The following is a 21649-nucleotide window of genomic DNA, read 5'->3' as shown; positions in this document are numbered from 1 at the left end:
TATAGAGTTGGGTTTTCCTAAGTCCCTTACCCCACTTATGATTACTTCTGCTTATCTTAATATTTTTCTTTACCTATGCATACAATGAATGCTAAGATTGCTTATAATTGGGGTCCCTCGCATCCCAATCATCGTGTTATGACTAGGCCCTAGGTTAGTTCATGACAGAGACATAGTTGAAGATCATAAAATAACATAATAGTCATATACATATATGGGAGAAAAACATAACCGACGATAAGACCATGAGAGCTATAACATGGAATCCCATTATCTCCCCATACAATGAAGAAAAGGGGAATCTATTTACCAAGGTAGAGTCTACCCCTCTAGGCAGGTCATGTACATACGCTATATATGGATCCACTAGCTAACCCATAAGGCAACCTACGGTGGCACATAATTTAAGAGACATAAGTTTGCTACTAAGGCTTTTGGTAGGGCCCCCACCTCAAGTTCACTCGGTGCTAAGTCAAATTCCATGGAATACGTAACATAGTAAACATACTTAGTATATATCATAACTTGTTCATAAACTTCAAAATTCATATATTAGCTCATTTCATAAAATAGTTGCAATGTGGATATTGGTCTTCCATCATTACAAATAATACTTGTATAATTCATATCGTTAGGTTCTACGTCACCACAGAGGGCCCTAAGTCACCTATCTTAATAACTTGTATAAAATTCATACCTTAAATATACTTACAATTCATGATCATAATTCCTACTTTAATTTAGATTAAAACTCATATGCATAATCAATTTGATTGAAAACCATAAGAATACCTTGAAAACATTGAACACCATAATCAAAATTCATATAATTCATCATAGAAAATAGCTTCATATACGGTAATTCATAATTCAACTTGAAATCATGGTATTAATGTAACAACATACTTATAATGATCATTAGTAATGATTAAAAATAAAGTTGAGATATCCCAACATAATTCATACAAATTAAAGTTTAAAAGTAATGAGACTTTATGAGATTTTTGAGATAAACCTTGGACTTCATGAGTGGAAGGGAATCATGAATCAATCCACACATACCTTGATTGAAATTTGACTTGAATTTGAGAAAGGAGGTTTGATCTGGAAGAAACCCTAATCAAAGGCTGGTGAACTCTTGAGGAACCTTGGGAGAGAAGTTTAGAATTTATTTGGGGAAATAATGAGGGAATAAAAGAGTTTAGGAGTATTTAGGACATAATTCTTAATGAATCTAGTCCATCAAAATGTCCACATATATTATTAGAATGTAGATAAAATACCTAACTACCCCTTATTAAAACCCAAAATTTGAACCTATGGATGCACTACTATGAATTGTAGGAATTGTGATGAGTCCTCATTATGACTCATCCTGTAGGTGTTAGAAAAACTTGAAAAAAATGAGCCTCTAAAGTTACTTCTATGAGTCATGTTTGCGACTCGTCGTTGGGTTATGAGTCGTCAAAGTAACTTATCTTCTAGGTGTGAAAACCTGCAAGTTTGGTTAGCCTCTTCAGTTTCTATACGACTCATTTCTACAAGTAGTAGACTTCTCTATGACTCATCCTGTTGAGTCATAGATGAAGTCCTGAGGCTCAGTAGTCCGCAAGGTATAAGGCATGCACTATGACTCTCTTCTAAGAGTTGTAGACTCTTTCACGAGTCGCCATACGACTCGTATACTCTAACTTTGCCTTAACCAAATTTTCTAGCCCTGAACCCATGTCTATGACTCATATCTATGACCCATAAAGATCCCTATGAGTCGTAGACCAACTCGTAGACTTAGAGTCAGTCAAAGTTTCTTGAGATTTTTCCCTTTCGTTTGACTTTTCAATTTATGGAGTCTTATATAATGGATGAGTTTTGGTAGATAAAGAGATAGTGGGCATTCCTTGTTGTGAAAATGGTAGTATGCTTATTCCATTTAGGTTATAAGTGTGGAATAAGAGCAAGATGGAATCTTATTGTGTGCAAGATATTGGTAAGAGTATTTTTGTGTGCCTTTTTTGTGGGAGTTAATGCAAATGTGGATTTGGATATGCTAAGGTAGATATGAAAATTCTTAGGTAATGTCTATTTATAAGGAGCCATAAAGTGGTTAGAATCATAGGCTTGAATGTGTGGTTGTCGATATGTGACTGATTGCAGTAGGCTATTGAAGACATCATGTTAAGGGTTTCAAGCAAGTGTATTAGAATGGTCATAGAACTAAGATTGAATTTGAGGTTAGCGATTGGGTTTACTTGAGATTTTACCCATGAAGGGTATGATGCATTTTGGTAAGAAAAGAAAGCTAAGTCCCCACTATGTTGGCCCATATCATATTTTGAAGCGGATTGGTAAGGTGGCTTATGAGTTAGAATTGCCTTTTGATTTGTCATCGGTGCATCTGGTTCTTCATGTGTCTTTGTTGAGGAAGTTTGTTGGTGATCCTAGTTCTATTGTTCCATTGGAAAACATTAGTATGAAAGAGAGTCTTTCATATGAGGAGGTTCCGGTTGAGATTTTAGATCGGCAAGTCAGAAAATTGAGAAATAAGGGAATAGCTTCAGTTAAGTTTCTATGGAGGAACCAAGAGATTGAGGGTACCACATAGGAAGCTGAAGCCGATATGATGTGATGATATCCTCATCTTTTTCCTACCATTCCTAGTTGAGATATTAGTCCCTTCACAATCCATTCATTCCAAACCTTATGTTTCAGATAGTCGCATGGTTTCATATGCATTCAGGTTCATAAAATGAGTTTTAAAGTCATGATTTAGCTTGAGATTGAAAACTTCATATTTTATGCATTTACGAGATATTTTGCCTACATGAGTGGGGATGCTATGTCTCCTTCCTATCCTATCCATGGTAGCTTAAGTCTCATTCGAGGATGAATGTTTCCAAGGAGGGATATTATAACACCCTAAAAATTCTAAGGAAAACCCCAAACCATTTTTCATATATGCATAGGGTCGTACGGGGTGATTATTAATTGTGCAAAAGTAGTAAAGTTAATTCTTTAGTGTGGAAATAGATTTGGAGATGTTTTAAGGTTACAAGAATCCTTTAGCACTTTCACGGCCCAACCTAGGGCCTAGTCGTAACACGGCGATCGCAACTCCAAAGGGCTTCAATCAAGCCTCTTGTTCACATCATAAGCATTCATAACATAAAGTAAATGCAAAAACATCATAGAATAGGATCTAACATAACACGTAAAGGAAATATGATCCGACAACATGAGACTCTACATAATCATCCAACAATACCTCTAATCATGAACATGGGCGGGGCTAAGACATGTCTCTGGCTCACACTCATAGTAATGAAACAAATGTCTTTGGAAAGAAACAACTCATAAACCGCCTGTGATAGATGAGGACTCACCAAGACTTTGTCGGATATAAATCTTACTAGCCTCGTAGATGGATATGATCCTCAATATCAACACCAACATTATGAGATAATATACGTAACAATATGCATTAGTACATTTGAATGTACTAAGTATGTGGGCATGACATGTAACATAAATCATAAGATGCAATGATCAAGATTATACATGTTAAAAAGGATAAATAAAATAATAAGAAATAACATGATCACAAAATTATTTAAAAGACATAGTTGAAGATTATAAAATAGCATAATTCTCATATACATATGTGGTATAGGAACCATAACCGACAATAAGACCATGCGAGCTATAATATGGAATCCCGTTGTCTCCCTGTATAATGCAAAAAAGAAGAATCTACTTGCCAAGGTAGACTATACCCCGCTAGGCGGGTTATGTACATACGCGATATGTGGACTAACTAACTAAGCCATGAAGGAAACGTACGGTGGCACGTAGTTTATGGGACATGAGGCTGCTACTAAGGCTTTTTGTAGGGGCCCCACTTCAAGTACACTCGGTGTAAAGTCAAATCCCACAGAATACATACATGGCATAGTAATCATAGTTAATATATCATAGGTGTGATCATAGGTTTGTAATTTATAGAGTAGCTCATTTTATAACATAAGTGCAACGCGGGTATTTTCCTTCCACATTACAAATCATACATACATAATTCATGTCATTAGGACTTAAATCACCACATAGGGCCCTAAGTCACCTTTCTTCATATCTTGCATGAAAATAATAATTTGGAACATGCTAATAATTCATACTTAATTTAGAGTAAAAACTCATATACATAATCAATTTGATTGAAAACCATAAGAATACCTTAAAAATATATGACCCCATGATCAAACTTCATAAAATTCATCATAGAAAATATCTTTATACATGGGCTTTCATAATTACACTTGAAATTATGTAACTTACGTAAAAGCATACTTATAATGATCATAGATAATGATTAAACACGAAATTGAATCAACCCAACATAATTCATCAAAATTAAAGTTTGAAAATAATGAGATTTCGTGAGATTTTTGAATTAAACATTGGACTCCATGAGTGGAAGGGACTCATGAATCAATCCACACATACCTTGATTGAAATTAGGCTTGAATTTGAGAAAGGAGACTTGATCTGGAAAAATCCCTAATGAAAGATTGATGAACTCTTGAGGAACCTTGGTACAGAAGTCTAAAATTTGTTTGGGGAATAATGAGGGAAAATAAAGAGTTTTAGGAGTATGTAGGATACTATTCATAGTGAATCTACCTCTTAAAAACATACATATACATTATTAGAATATAAGAAAAAATATCAAATTACCCCAAATTAAAATTCCGATCAGGCAACACTACGAATGAGGTCTATGGGTTGTAGAAATGATAACGAGTCGTCATCACGACTCATCTTGCAGTTCACGAGAAAAGCCTGAAAATCGAGCCTTGGTACTTTTTCCATGGGTCATCCTTACGACTTGTCGTTGAATCTACGGGTCGTAGAAGTGATTCGTCTTCCAAGTCTAAAAAATATGCAAGTTGAGGACTCTCTGAAGTTTTGTTATGACTCATTTTGATGGGTCGTCGTATCCTCTATGTCTCATCCTGTTGTGGGTTCTGAGGGTAACACTTGTAGGTTAACCTATCTTGCCTTGATGACTCATTTCTATGAGTCATCTTTCTCCCTACGAGTCATCAAAGGGCTCATCATCCCAACTATTGCCTTATCCAAATTTCCAACCTTCTTCTTCACCTCTACGAGCCATGTTTACAAACCATTACAACTAAAATGAGTCGTATACTGACTTGTCGTTTGGGGTCTTTTTAGTTCCTTTGGAAAAATTTTCTTTCGATCGTCTTTTCATCTTACGTGAGACTATCCTTTAATATTTGGAAACTCTTTTCACATTCATTCGACCATTGAAATATCACTTTCTTTTGGGTCAACTTATTCAAAGGCGAAGAAATAGATGAAAACCCTTCAACAAACCTTTTATAGTATCCAGCTAAGCCCAAGAAACTTCTAACATCCGAAGGAGATAATGTCTAGGCCAATTCTTAACTGCCTCCATTTTATTTGGGTCTACTTTAATCCCATCACGGACACCACATGGCCAAAAAATACAACTTTTCTTAGATGAAATTCACACTTACTAAACTTGGCAAATAATTGCTTCTCTCTCAATGTTTCCAACATAATTTTTTAAGAGGCCCATATAATCTTCCACATTTTGAGAATAGATCACGATGTCATCAATGAACATCACTAAAAACATGTCCAAGTATGTCTTAAAAATATGATTCATCAAATCCATGAAGATAATGGGAGCACTAGTCAAACCAAATGACATTACTACAAATTCAAAATGACCATATCTTATCCAAAATGCCATTTTGGGAATATCACACTCCATTACCCTCAATTGATGATAATTAAAATGAACATCAATCTTAGAAAGCTAACTTGCTCCTTGTAATTGATCAAACAAGTCATCTATCCTGGAAATTGGATATTTTTTCTTTATAATGACCTTATTCAGTTGCCAATAATCTATACACATTCGAAGTGAAACATTCTTCTTTCTAACAAACAATACGGGAGCACCCCATGGTGAAATACTTGGCCTTATAAAACCCTTATCCAACAAATCTTTCAATTTCTTTTTTAACTCCTTAAGTTTCGCTGGACCATACGGTAAGAAGGTATAGAAATAGGTTGGGTTTTGGGAAGGAGATCTATGTCAAAGTCAATTTCCCTTTCGGGAGAAACACTGGGCAAATCATCGGGAAATACATCGGAAAACTCATTAACTATGGGGATAAACTCAAAAGTAGGGATTTTGGAATCAACATCCCTAACTCGCACAATATAGTAAATACACCCTTTGGAAATTATTTTCTAGGCCTTAAGATATGAGATGAATCGACCCTTAATCAGCGAATCATTACCCTTCCATTCAATAATAGGCTAATTAGAAAAGTTAAACTTAACCACACAGGTCGTACTACATATAGATGCATAAGCAGCATGTAACCAATCCATACCAACACGGTCACATGAAATAACTTTGTTCAAGACCAACACGAGACAATTTTTATAGGCTCTCTTGACTAATACCAAATCACCAATGAGAGTATAAATTGAAAAAGGTTCTAATAACACTTCAGGGCATACATCAAATATTATAGAAAGATAAGGAGTAACAAAAGACAAGTTGGCACTGGGATCAAGTAATGCATAAATATCAAAGTTAAAGACTCGTAACATACACATGACCACATTGAGAGTCTCATCCACATCTTCCTAGCATGAAGAGCATAGAATCGGTCATTGTGTTGGCCACTCTTAGGTTGAGCTTGGGCGCCTTGTTTCACTTGGTCTCCTTGAGGATGACCTTCTCCACCTTTGTTGGGAACACGAGGGCACTCGGATTTCTTATGGCCCATCTTGCCACATTCATAACAAGCACCTGTTCCCATCAAGCATCTACCTCCATAATTCTTCCCACACTTTTCACATATAGGAAAAGAAGAGCTACTAGAATTCAGACCTCCTCCTCCTTGAGCCTTAGGGTATGGGACCCTATCCCTAGTAAACTTCTTCCCCAAACTTTGGCCTTGTTGAGAGAGGACACTACTACCACCACTGGTCCTAGCATTAGAAAACCCACATTTATACCGTGCCCTTTTAGAATCCCTCATCCTCATCTCCTTGAGCTTTTCTCCTTCAATTTGCTCGATAAAATTCATGAGCCAAGATATGTCCATCTTCTTAACAAGAATAGCGGTACGACATTCCTTAGCAACCAAGTTAGATACCCTCGATATGAATTTACTCATTCGGGCACATGGATCGGCAATTAATGAAGGAGCATACTTAGAGAGCTTAGTAAACTTGAGGGTATAGTCTTTTATTTCCATATTGCCTTGTTGAAGATTAAAGAACTCGAACACCTTAGCTTCCCTTATTTCAAGAGGGAAAAAGCAATCAAGGAAAGCAAACTTGAAGGCCTGTCATTCAATAGGACCTTCATCTACCCTCTCTACCTTTCATTAGGTATACCATACTTATGCAAGACCCTTAATTTGATAGGTCGCTAACTCTGCCTTCTCTTCATAAGACACCCCCATAATTCTCACTATCTTATAGGCATCATCTATGAATTCTTGAGGATCTTCATCAACCTTTGAGCCATGAAACTTTGGAGGGTTCATTCATAAAAATTCCCTCATTCTTAAGGTCGAAGTAGGAACATTAGGAGGAACTATATTCCCTTGATTGGTGTACGAACCCAAAAATTTGGAAAGTCCTAAACCAAGGGTGAAAGGAGGAAATCTTAGAAAGTTACAGAAAATATCACCAGGGGTTGACAATAGAAGCCATCACAGGCTGTGGTGAGAACCCGTGGTAGAGATTCAGATGTTCAAACTTGCAAAAAAAAGATCACAACAAAGGAACATGGATTGTGGTGAGAACCATGGGCCATGAATACCTCTGTGGTGACCCTTCCCTAAACCCCTCAAGAAACTTCCCGAGGTAAGGGCCACAGACGACCACCACGGATCGTCAAGATGGTGCATCTAGGGGTCCATTTATTCTATATTATGGGATTTAAGGTTAATTATTTAGTGTGGGAATATATTTGGAGATGTTTTAAGGTCACAAGAATCCTTTAGCACAAAGTTAAGTTGAAAGCTTCCTTACTGATTGAGTTATGATGTAAGATTCTATATAGGTCAACTTTAAGGGTTCATATCTCCTTGAATATATAAACTTAGGTTACAATCATCTACCAAATCAAAAGTCTATGAATCCTCTTTCCAACGCCACTAAGTTTGCCTCATTTGGAGTTCAGAATAAAGAGTTATGGCCATTTTAGTGAAGTTGCTCGGACAGAAGAGGACCACGACCCGTGGTGGCCTTCCTTGAAACTAAGTATAGTCCGTAGTGGACACCCGTGAAATCCACTTTTCAACCATTTTAAGACCTAGTATCACTGGTAAGTACCATGACCCGTGGTGGCCATCCATGAAACTAACTACGGTCCATAGTTGTCGTCCGTGAAGAAGGTTCAGAGACTTCTCTACAACACTTTCCAAAATATTTTTTCCAAGTCTTTTACCATGGGACCTGAAACGGGGGTGATTTTCTTCATCAAATACCACCGCTCGAAAGTCAGTGTCGCACACCAACTTTAGCCTCTCAACATGTTTGACACTTAGTTTCTTTTCGCATCAAACACACACACACAATGTAAACAATAAAGACACATAACATTACAGGCAGATTGCCCAACCTTTTATTAATCTCTCAATCAGATTTTACAAAAGGACTTACATATTTAGAAAGGCTCACAAACTCTTACTCCCACTTCCACGGGATCACTTGCTCACACAAAAACTCCTGCTACTTGCCTTAGCCAATATATACTTATATATATACAAGCTGCCATAGGTAATTTACAGCACTAAGGGGGAGGGACATGTATGGTCATGTGCCAGCATTACAAGAGATCATGGGGAAAATATGCTAGGAGACGTGCCCTTAAATTTTGGCCTTATAGGCGAAGTCTTCAGAAAATCTGCCAACCGTTGCATGTGCCTCACACACTACTCAACCAATGTATGTGTCGCGCGCCTGCCTCACTCGCGTGCCTTGCACCTGCCTGGTTCCTTTGCCTTAGCTGATTTTCCCTTCACATCTTCGCCCCAACACTTAGCCAAATTTTCCCATGCCATCGCCTTGCCATGTCCATCTGCCTTGGCCTCGCCAATGCCATGCCAATGCTTGTCATATCCCTCTGCCTTAGCCTCGGCATGTCCATGACAACACGTATGTCCATCAATGCCAACCCCTTACCTACACGTATGCCCACCCAGTTCTATGCGCCTATCTCACGCATGCTCACCTGGTGCCATACGCTTGTTCGCCTAGTTCCATATGATTATCTCGCGCATGCCTGTGCCTGGTGCCATGCGCCTATATCGCGCATGCCCGCTTAATGCCATGCGTCTGTCTCGTGCATGCCTTGGTGCCATGCGCCTGTATCATGCATGCCCTTCGCCTGGTGCTAGGTGCTTATCTCGCGTATGCCCGCCTGATGCCATGTTCCTATCTCGCGCATGCTTTGGTTCCATGCACCTGTCTTGCGCATTCCCTTCGCCTTGTGCCATTCTCCTATTTCGCACCACTAAAATTCATCAAGCTTCTTGCTAACACTCTAGCATCTTGCCCTGGCTGCACACCGTGTCATCGGCATACAACTCTATACATTGCTTGTCTCACCTGCATAGGCCCATGTAAAGGGGCAATGTACAATTCCTTCACACTGCCTTTGCCTCCATGCGCCCAAGTCCAAACTTGGGGGTCTAACAAACCACCCCTGCCAGTTCAACTCAACGTCCTTATCAAAGCTGGTTTCAGGTAGTCCTCCAATTGCTTGTTGAACTGCCATAGTGACTTGGTTCTCTCCTAAGTATAGTCAGCCTCTTGCTTACTCTTCCACTGACTTAGGAATTTTGTCCGCCTAATCTTCTTGACACCTGTGATCCAGTATCTTCCCAATCTCAGCATCAAACTGTGTACGCCCTACAGCCGGTTCTTCCTTTCAACTAGCTCCTCTCTAGATCATCAGTGGCATCCTCATAATAAGACTTCAGAAAACTTACATGAAAGGTTGGGTGCAACTTCAACCTCCCAGGTAGTCTCAACCCATAAGCGACTTTGCCAACTTTCTGGACCACTTCACATGGCCCATCATACTTTGGAATAAATAGTACCTTGTCACCGTCATTAAACTCCAGCGACTTCCTCCATTGGTCTGCATGTTTCTTCAACAATTTTTTCAAAGTAGCAACCTTTTTTTAACCCATTCGTACTTGATTCTGACTCACCAAATGCCCAAGAATTTTAATTTCTTGTTGCGTAAACCTATACTTCTCCATCTTCACATGGAGTTGGTACTCTCGCAACCAAGACAATACCTTTTGCAAATAGTCAACATATTTTTCCACCAAAGCAGCACTGGAAGTAATTTTACCTTCCCTCAAGCCTTTCTCTACCGTGATAGCAGAAATGAGTGGGTTCTTATACTTGCTCAATTTCTCTACCTCGCCGTATGGATGAACAACTTCGATGAAGCCAGCCATTTTCTCTTGCATAACCATCACTCCGTCTAGGTGATGCATAGGAACAAAGCAATTCCTCCGCAAGAAATTTATTCCAAGGGTCATTTCTAAATCTCCTAATGGAATCACCATTAACCTGTGTATCTCCGCCCAAGATCCAGCATTGATCTCCACATCATCCGCCATCCCTTTTATCAATTGGGCCACATGATTCACAGCCTCTATATAGTTCGAACTTTCCCCAGTCCGAACTTAGCAGCAAGTTTCACACATCATCAACCTTCATTTCTTTGTGCAATAACAAAGAATGAGGGCTTGTGGGCAAGTCCCCCCCCCCCCCCCTCTAACTATGTTTACTAATAAAATGTTATTTATTCAAGAGCAAACCAAGGGGGTTTGCCAAGGCAGCAACCACTCTTCCTTTCTCATTTGTATTCGCACCTCCTGCAAGCATAGAGTTCACCTGTTCATGATACGAGCAGTTTCTAGCCAAGTGACTTTCTCCACAAGTCCACCAACCCTTATCGCTTGCTGAATTTTTGTTCCTCAAACTTTCAGCATCCGCAACCGCCGTCCCTCTGTCAGTACTCTCTTTTCTCCCTTCCTTCTTCTAATTCCCTTTTTCAGTCTTCTTTTTTTATTTTGAAGAAGTAAGATTTTCAAAAAGAACTTGCATTGAGCGAAAATCCACCAACGAATAGGCTGCCTCAATTGAACTAGAGATGTCCTTCACGTTCTGCCTCCTTAGTTCATTTTGAGACCATGCTTGCATCCTTGAAATAAAATTGTGTAACTTTTCTTCTTCGGACATATTCTATATTTCCAGCATCAAAGAAGTGAATTCTTTGATATAATCCCTTATAGAACCTGTCTGCCTTAATTTCTTCAATCGATCTCTAACAATCCACGATGCATTGCTAGGAAGAAATTGGTCACACATTTCCTTCTTCAGTTTGGCCCAAGAATTAATTCTTGGTCGTCCAGCACTCACATCATCCGCATCTCTAATCCTCCACCACAGTTTAGCATCACCCGTGAAATACATCGTGGTGATGTTTAACTTGTGAGACTCCAAGATATGGGTAGTTGTGAAATACTGCTCTATATCCCAAAGGAAATTCTCCAACTCCTTCGCCGATCTTGAACCTGTAAAGGCCTTAGGTTCAAGAATTCTAACATTAGAACATTCTACATCATGGCCTGCACTCGGACTAGCAGCCATCGCTCTCCGCAGAACCATCACTTCCAAGTTTAAGGTTTTATTAGCCTTTTTCAGATCCTCGATCTGAACCAAAGATCCACTATGGAATTCATCATACTCCGTTGTCTTTATAGACATGATTTCATGAAACCGAGCAAGTTCTGTGTTTAATGCATAAATACGACTCACCATAGACGTTGTCTCATCGTCGTTCTCAGCCATTCCTATAAATTTTTCCAGGGCAGCCACTCTGTCTCTCATGTTACCTCCACCAGCAATTGTGCTATGAAGCATAATCCTGTCTCACTCTGATACCAGTTGAAATAGGGGTGATTGTTTTCCTCAAATACTACCGCTCGGCAGTCGACATCGCACACCAACTTCAGCCTCTCAACACATTTGACACTTAGTTTCTTTTTGCATCAAACACACACACACACACAATGTAAACAATAAATACATGTAGCATTACAGGCGGATTTCCCAACCATTTATTAATCTCTCGCACAGATTTTACAAAAGGATTCACGTATTTGGAAAGGCTCACAAACTCTTGCTCCTACTTCCACGGGAACACTTGCTCACACAGAAACTCTTGCTACTTGCCTTAGCCAATCTATGCCTATATATATACAAGCTGCCATAAGCAATTTACAGTAATAAGGGGGAGGGACGTGCATGGTCATATGCCAGCATTACAAGGGATCATGGGGAAACATGCTAGGAGACGTGCCCTTAAATTTCGGCCTCCTGGGCAAAGTCTTCAGAAAATCTGTCAACCGTCGCATGTGCCTCACACACTGCTCAACCGACGCATGTTCCTCACACACTGCTCAACTGATGCATGTGCCGCACCTGTGCCTCACTCGCATGCCTTGCACCATCCTGGTTCCTTTACCTTAGCCGATTTTCCCTTCACATCTTTGCCCCAACACTTAGCCAAATTTTCCCATGTCGTTGCCTTGCAAACACCATGCCAATGCCTTGCCATGTCCATCTGTCTTGGCCACGCCAATTTCATGACAATGCTTGCCATATCCCTCTGCCTTGGTCTCGGTACGCCCATGCCAATATGCATGTCTGTCGATGCCAACCCCTTGCCTGCACGCATGCCCGCCTGATGCCATGTGCCTATCTTGCATATGCCCGCCTAGTGTCATGCCCCTGTCTGCCTAGTGCCATGCGCCTGTCTGCCTAGTGCCATACACCTATCTCGCGCATGCCTGCGCCTGGTGCCATGCACATGACCGCCTAATGCCATGCTCCTTCTCGCGCATGCCTTGGTGTCATGCGTCTATCTCGCACATGCCCTTCACCTGGTGCCATACGCCTATCTCACGCATGCCCGCCTGATGCCATTTGCCTATCTCATGCATGCCTTGGTGTCATGTGCCTATCTCGCGCATGCCCTTTGCATGGTGCCATGCACCTATCTCGCACCACTGATATTCAGCAAGCTACTTGCCAACACTTAAGCATCTTGCCCTGGCTGCACACCCTGTCATTGGCATACAACTCTGCACATTGCTTGTCTCACCCACATAGGCCCGTATCAAGGGGAAATGTACAAGCCCTTGGAACTGCCTTTGCCTTCATGCGCCCAAGTCCAAACTTGGGGACTTGGGGGTCTAACAGGACCCCACCACAGTCTGTGGTTCACATAACAGACCATGAAGATCCACCGTGAAGTTTAGTTCCGGCTAGTTTTCAAAGGGTATTTTAGTCTTTTCTTGTGTTTTAACACAAAGTGATGTCATTTTGATGGCTGAATTCTCTTATCTAAAAGACCCAAAGCCTTCCCACACTCATTCACTCTAACTCTCATCCTAAGAACTCAAACCCTAACTTCCCAAGTGCTCTCAAAGTCTCCTTCATCCTCAAGAAAGGTTATAGGGCTTCACTCTAAGAAGACCAAGCTTCCATTTCTTTTCAAGTTTTGAATTAAGGGTTTTATCCCCCACGGTATGTGGGTCTTCATCCATAGGTTCTTCCACCCATGGAGCCCAAATATTTTCTTAAATTAATATTTCAATCTTTGATAATGAAATCTTTTGGGATTTTACATGATGACTCTAAATTCATAGATTTTGATATATTTTAAGTTTATTTACATATATTGATGAATATTGACTCTTTATTTTATGAAGTTATGATGTTATTAAAGGTCCTTATATGAAGGTATGAAAGTAGTTTTTAAATTATATTGGTTGGTTGTTTTAAGATATTTAAATTATATATTTCTTTACTCTCATGCATGCTAGCATTGATTTAAATGACTTGAAAGTTGATTGATTTGAACCCACCTAGTGTTGACTCTATTTTCACTAAAGCATGAATTGAAGTTTATGGACTTCAATTAAATGTTTAAGAAAGATAATGACTATGGTCATGGGAGTCTTTTCAATGAAAGAATGAATGGTTGTGAAAAGTGTCCTTAGCTAGTTTTACTATGTTTGAATGAAGTTTGAAATGAAATCTTTGACTCCAAAATGAATGATATGAACCAAGTATTTATGAAATGGGAGTCTTATGATTGATTGAATGATGAAAGGGCTTCTTAGCCAAAGTAAGGTTTCAATGTGAAAGGACAATTCTTGCATTGAATCAAATGAAAGGTTTTAATGAGCTATTTCATCTAATGATGATTTTATGTTAAAGTTATATAAATGCTTATGTTATTATGATATTTAAATGTTATTATGTTGAGAGCTTACCTAGCACCGAGATGGACTAGGGGCGAATACCCATGTCCCAAAACCACATGCCACCATAGATATAAAGGAGATAAAGGCAAATACCCAAATCTCTAAAAGGTGAATACCCAAAATATCAAGACTTGGAGGTGAGTACCCGAGTCTAAGAACTGAAGGTGAGTACCCGGTTCACTCAATCGCTTAGTGGATCCACTTAGGCATATAGAAGTCTATCTTGACAAAATAGTCTCCCTCTTTCCTCCGATGTATGGGAAAATATTGGAACTCCATGTTATAGCTCACATGATTGATGTCGGTTAACGTTCGCTCTCACAAAGGTACAAGGTCACTCTTTCAATGTTTAAGGTATCTCTCACTATGGTTTATATGTCTTTTATAAAGTAAAGTATGTTCCCTTACCCATGGTTTTATGACTCTCAACATGATTTAAGCTCTTTACTACTACTTACAAACATTTCTCATTATGACTTATGATTATCCATGCATTGTACGAGTTCTCTTTATAAGATTGCATTATGGTTTTAAATGACATTAGCCTTACTTTTGATTCTCTATCCTGTATAAATGATTTACTTATTATGGGTTCTAACGTTGATCATTACATCATCGCTTTTATGTCATGCATTGCATTGCTCACATACTTAGTACATTCAAACATACTAACGCATACTTTTGGCTACATTATCTTATAATGTAGGGCTCAACAATCACCCTACACACTCTCGTGGCTAGGTAGAAGACTTTTTCCTTTGATTTGGTAAGTCTTCATGCTTCGGGGACTACCTATTATGCTTATTTTGTTTCTTGCTACCCTTAGACTATGTTGCTATTTGAGACATTTCTTTCTTGTTTGGAGAGCCAGTGGCTTGTTCTATGAGCCCACTTATGTTGGTATGAGAGAGACATGTTTATACATAGAGTTGATGTAGTCCGTTTAGACATATGACTTGAGATCTCACTTTCATTTTTAGACTTCCATGCTTGACATTATTCTTCTGCTTGTTTTAATAATGTTTTATCTTACCTTATGAATGCAATGTATGCTAACAGGTTTGGTTGGGATCCTTCGGGTTTTCGATCACCTTGTTATGACTAGGCCCTAGGTTGGGTCATACAATTGGTCACCACTTGTTCTAGCATAGTAATGCTGGTCCGAAACTTCGCATTAGTCACTTGGTCGGGTAGGAGACCATTGTCTTGAGGAGCCGGGGGAGCTTGGGCCTTGTTAGCATTGTTTCCCCTTGGCTATGGTGGTCTTCTTGGAGGCATGTTTTCTGAAAATCATAAAGAACAATCATTAGGGAAAGAAAATCTTGGAACATAATCTACCGCAAGACATAGATCATGAAAGAAGTAACAATTCCTAAAACGACTTATAGCCTACTATTCATAGATATGGCGCAATTCACAACCATGAATAAGACTCTACTTGATGTGGCATGTTGGACACCCTAGGACATCTTAAACCTTGTGCTCTGATACTAAATTTTTCATGATCCGACCTAGGGCATAGTCGTAACACTGCGATTGAAACCCTAAAGGGATTCAACCAAGCCTCTTGCTTACATCATAAGCATTCACAAGGTAAAGTAAATGCAAAAACATCATAGAATAGAGTCTAACATAACACGTAAGGGAAATATGATCCAATAACATAAGACTTTACATAATCGTCCAACAATGCCTCTAATCATGAACATGGGAGGGGGCTAAGAGTTCCTAGCTCACCCTCATAGTAATGAAATAAATGCCTTTGGAAAGAACCAACTCATAAATCGCCCTCAATAGATGAGGACTCACTAAGACTTCGTTGGATAGAAAGCTTACTAGCAATATGGATGGATATGATCCTCAATCTCAACCCCTATATTATGAAACAATATAGTAAACAATATGCATTAGTATATCAAAATGTACTAAGTGTATGGGTATGGCATGCAACATAAATCATAAGATGCAATGATCAAGATTATACATGATAAAAAGGATAAGTAAAGTCATATGAAATATCATGATGACTAAAGCATTTAAAAGACATAGTTGAAGATTATAAAATAGCATAATACTTATATATATATGTGGTATATAAACCATAACCGACAATAAGACTATACAAGCTATAATATGGAATCTCGTTGTCACCCCGTACAACACAGAAAAGGGGAATCTACTTGTCAAGGTAGACTCTATCCTGCAAGGCGAGTCATGTACTATGCTATATGTGGATCCACTAGCTAAGTCGTGAAGGAAAACTATGGTGGCACGTAGTTTATAGAACATGAGGCTGCTACTAAGGCATTTGGTATGGCCTCCACCTCAAGTCCACTCAGTGCTAAGTAAAATTCCACAGAATACGTACATAGCATACTAATCATAGTTAATATATAATACGCATGATCATAAGTTTGTAATTCATAGAGTATCTCATTTTAAAACATAAGTGCAATGTGGGTATTGTCCTTCCACATTACAAATCATACATGCATAATTCGTATCATTAGGCCTTAAGTCACCACATAGGGTCCCTTTCTTTATATCTTGCATGAAAATCATAATTTGAAACATGCTCATAATTCATACTTGAATTTAGAGTAAAAATGCATATACATAATCAATTTGATTGAAAACCATAAGAATACCTTGAAAACATATGACCCCATGATCAAACTTCATAAATTTTATCATAGAAAATATCTTCATGCATGGGCTTTCATAATTACACTTGAAATCATGTAACTTACATAAAAGCATACATATAATGATCATAGATAATGATTAAACACGAAATTGAATTATCTCAACATAATTCATCAAAATTGAAGTTTGAAAACAATGAGATTTCATGAGAGTTTTGAATTAAACCTTGGACTCCATGAGTGGAAGGGGCTCATGAATCAATCCACACATACTTTGATTGAAACTAGGCTTGAATTGCCAAAAGAAAACTTGATCTTAAAGAAACCCTAATGAAAGCTTGATGAACTCTTGAGGAACTTTGGGAGAGAAGTCTAAAATTTATTTGGGGAATAATGAGCAAAAATAAAGAGTTTTAGGAGTATATAGGATACCATTCGTAATGAATCTAGCCCTTAAAAATATCCACATACATTATTAGATTGTTGGGGAAAATACCAAATTACCCCTCATTAAAATTTCTATCGGGCAACACTACGAATGGGATCTACGGGTCGTAGAAATGATAACAAGTCATCATCACGACTCATCTTGAAGGTCTTGACAAAGGCCTAAAAATCGAGCCTCGGTACTATTGCTATGGGTCGTCCTTATGACTCATCGTTGAATCTATGGGTCATAGAAGAGGTCCGTCTTGCAGGTATGAAAAACCTGCAAGTTGAGGAGTCTCTAAAGTTTTGTTATGACTCATTTTGATGGGTGGTCTTATCCTCCATGACTCATCCTGTTGAGTCGTAGAGTGGGTTCTGAAGGTGAACTTGTGGGTTAACCTATCTTGCCTCGACAATTCATTTCTACAAGTCGCCATTCTCCCTACGAGTCGTCAAAGGGCTCGTCTTCCCAACTCTTGCCTTAGCCAAATTTCCATCCTCTTCTTCACTGATACGAGTCATGTTTATGACCCGTAACAACTAAAACAAGTGGTATACTGACTCATAGTCTTGGGTCTTTTTAGTTTCTTTAGAAAAAATTTCTTTCGTACGTCTTTTCATCTTATGAGGTCTTACAAGCACAAAGTTAAGTTGAAAGCTTCCTTACCGATTAAGTTTCGATATAAGATTCTACTTGGGTTAAATTCAAAGAATTATATCTCATATAATATAAAGAATTAATAGTCAATGACCTATCCAATTACGGGTCTCTGAGTCTTCTTTCCAACGCCACCGAGTTTTTCTATTTTGAAGTTCGTAGTAAAATGTTATAGTCATTTTAGTGAAGCCTTGTCAGGCAGTCATTTGTTCACGACAGCCCTTCACGGGCCATGAAAGGCCCCCGTGGTCTAGCCTATTGTGATATTTGATAATGGGTAATGACCATGGGATGGACCACAACTAGTGATGGGCACCACGGTCCATAGTGTCCTCCGTCGAAGTCACCATCCGACCCAGAAGTGAGCCTTCATCACTGAGACCCCCCCTGCCACGGGCCATAGTGGGGTTCACGGTTCGTGGTGGGTCCTCCGTGAGCTCCAGTTTCCAATTTTTAATTGAGGTTATTTTGGTCATTTTCTATATTTCATTAATTAATGTGGACGGTTTTGGGGACTAGATTCTCACCTATTAACTAACCTAAGTACCCTTAAACCTCTCATTCTCACATTAACTTCCAAAACACAAAATCTTCTCTCCCAAGGTTCCTCTCAATAGTCTTCTTCACCAAGCAATTTCTAGGGATTTCTTCAAGATCAAGCTCCAATTCTCTATCACCTAGGGCTTCTAAGGTCAAGGTATGTGGGACTTCATCCATGGGTACCTTTCACCCATGAAATCCAAAAAATTTCTTCTCAAATTCTCTTATGATTTCTTCAAGTAAAAGCCCTAATTTCATGATTTTCATTGGGTCTTCTTAATTATGATATACTAGTATACGTACTCGCTCATTGCGCGAATATGATTAAGTTAAATTAGATTATAATTTTATTATCATTTAATTTCAATTTAACTAATCCAGCTCGAATTTCATTTAAATTAACATTCGAATACATATCAATTTGTTAAAAGATATGAATTTATTGCTTCTTCTTATCCTTGATTTTTATTAAACACGCTCCATATTTTTTAATAATTAATCTATATATTTGAATGCAAAGAAATTTTTGCAATCAATGATATCATTCAAATAAAAAACTATAGTTAACATTATCGAAATAAAAGAGGATCAGCTTGTTACTCTTTCTTATTCTTGGTATTTTAGTTTTGTCCCCTGCATTTTCCCCTTTTTTTCTCATTTAATCTTTTCTGCTAGTGTTTCTTTCCTTTTTTTGTTAGTGGAATCTATCATTATATTTTTACAATCCTTTTAATGTAATTTGATTTCAATTCTATCAATACATAAAAGACTCATGTTGTGTGAATATAAATTTTCTATAGTTATGAAAAATTCATATCTTCTTAAATTTGTTCAAATTTGATAGTTCAACCAACACATCATTTTTTTATATTTTAAAATATACATAAAATCAAATATATATATATATATATATATAAATATATGATATTCTTCTTTTACTACAACATAAATATCTGTTTTTTTTACAGTTGATAAATGTGGATTTTCTCCCTCGTAAGAAAACACTTCGTTGTCTCTCCTTTTTTCCTTATGGGTTCAGCCAAGGTGAAATATAGTAAGCATGTCTTGATATAAGTGTTACATAAAAATATAAAAGTTATGAGAAAGAGATTTTACCATTAGCAAGTTATACAATCATAATAAGATAGACATTTTAATATTAAAAAAATAGTAACTCAAACTAATAATTAATTTTTAATTAATTAAGTTTTAATTTACACTCAGGCCAATTATTGTTCTTCAACTCAATTCATTAGTTAACTTAAAATTAACATATCAAAACCTTTAGAAAGAATCACGTAGTTAACTTAAAATTAACATACCAAAACACATCAAATTTACTTTAATTTTTTTGAGAAACTATTATTATACAAATTTAATTTGTTGCTTGAACTTTAGTCATTATAACTATTTTTTAGTTTATCTATTAAAAGTTCAATTACATACACGATGTTATCCATAGAAATAGAATTACTTTCTCATCACATTACAAAAAATTCTCATCTCAAATTTAAATAAAAATAGATAAACGATCACAATGAATATACTTTATCTACTATTTAGAATTCATTTAATTTGTTTTTCATATTAATTTCTTGAAGTTGTCATACTCGTAAATAAAAGAGCATTCACTGTTATTTTATAAATATCTATCAATATTTTGGATATATCATTATTATTGCAGTATATGCAATGTGATAGGTAATATTTTAAAAAAAACATTTTTTCTATTAAAAGATTTGAGTTATAAAAATAACCAACATGACAAACTATCATTATAAATTATGTTTTTGTTGCTCCACACCTTTAGCCTTTTGACCGCTATCATAGTGACAAATAAGTATGTCCACATAACCAAGGATGAAGAATGAGGAAAGTACAATTTTTTTAAAAAACAGATTACAATTTTAAAAATAGAAATTAATAGCAATAATTACCTAAGGAATGCCTAACTCCATTTCTGAACCATCTCAAGTCTGTAATCATCCCCGTCCATGGTTATGAAATTCTTAAGAATTATTTCATTAGTCTATCGTTAGTTTCTTCTTCTTCCTCGTTGTATTGGAGGTCCTTCCCCTTTAATCATAGCAAAATTATTTCATATCAAACAATTTAGAAAGAGATCATATATACACACAATACACTATTAAACTTCCTCTCAATTTTCTTTTGATCTCACATGAGTGCAATCAAATTTTTGTTTGAATGTGATTTTTGTTTTACACGTTTGAATTGGTATTTTGAAGAGTTGGTTTAATAAGGTGTGGATGATGTATAAGAGTAGTATTTTTTTCAAAGATATGGGTTATGATGTTTAGATTTTTTTAGGGATAAGATTAGTTGGTATTTTAAATTCAAATTTTAAATTAATTATTTAGGTATTTACTCATGATTAATTTTGAGCTTTCTTTTTTAATGGACATGGCTTCACCAACCCTCCCCCCCCCTTTCTTTTTGGGGATTGAAAGTTTTTTCTTTCTATTATCAAATAAAATATGTTATATATATAGAGAGAGAGAGATATTCGTCAGGCCGGTCGCTTTTTTTCAGCGCATCCTACGAACAGCACCCTTAACCTTCTTGACCGTAATACTCCCGCAACACCTAAAATCGTGACGCCTTTCTGTATGTTTCAAATCTCCTAACACAATTTCTCTGTCCCCTTCCTCATTCAAGAGTTTATCGTCCACCATTGTCGTTTCCATCAAGGACGATTTTGGGTGGCCATACGATCTCTACACCACCACCAGACGCCGCTTGAAGCTCCCCACCATTAGCTTTTTGCTGCTCCTTAGCTCAGAAACGAATTGGGGATAAGGATTTTCTCTCTTCTATTCTGGATCTGTTCTTGACCCTTTTTGTTTTTTTCTTTTTTTGTTGCTTTTTTTTTTTTGCTTTTTGTTTTTGCTGATCTTAGTGGCTAGAAGTTATCTATACGAGGT

Source organism: Solanum dulcamara, chromosome 4 (genome assembly GCF_947179165.1).
Source record: "Solanum dulcamara chromosome 4, daSolDulc1.2, whole genome shotgun sequence".
NCBI lineage: Eukaryota > Viridiplantae > Streptophyta > Magnoliopsida > Solanales > Solanaceae > Solanum > Solanum dulcamara.
This window is presented reverse-complemented; position numbering follows the sequence as displayed.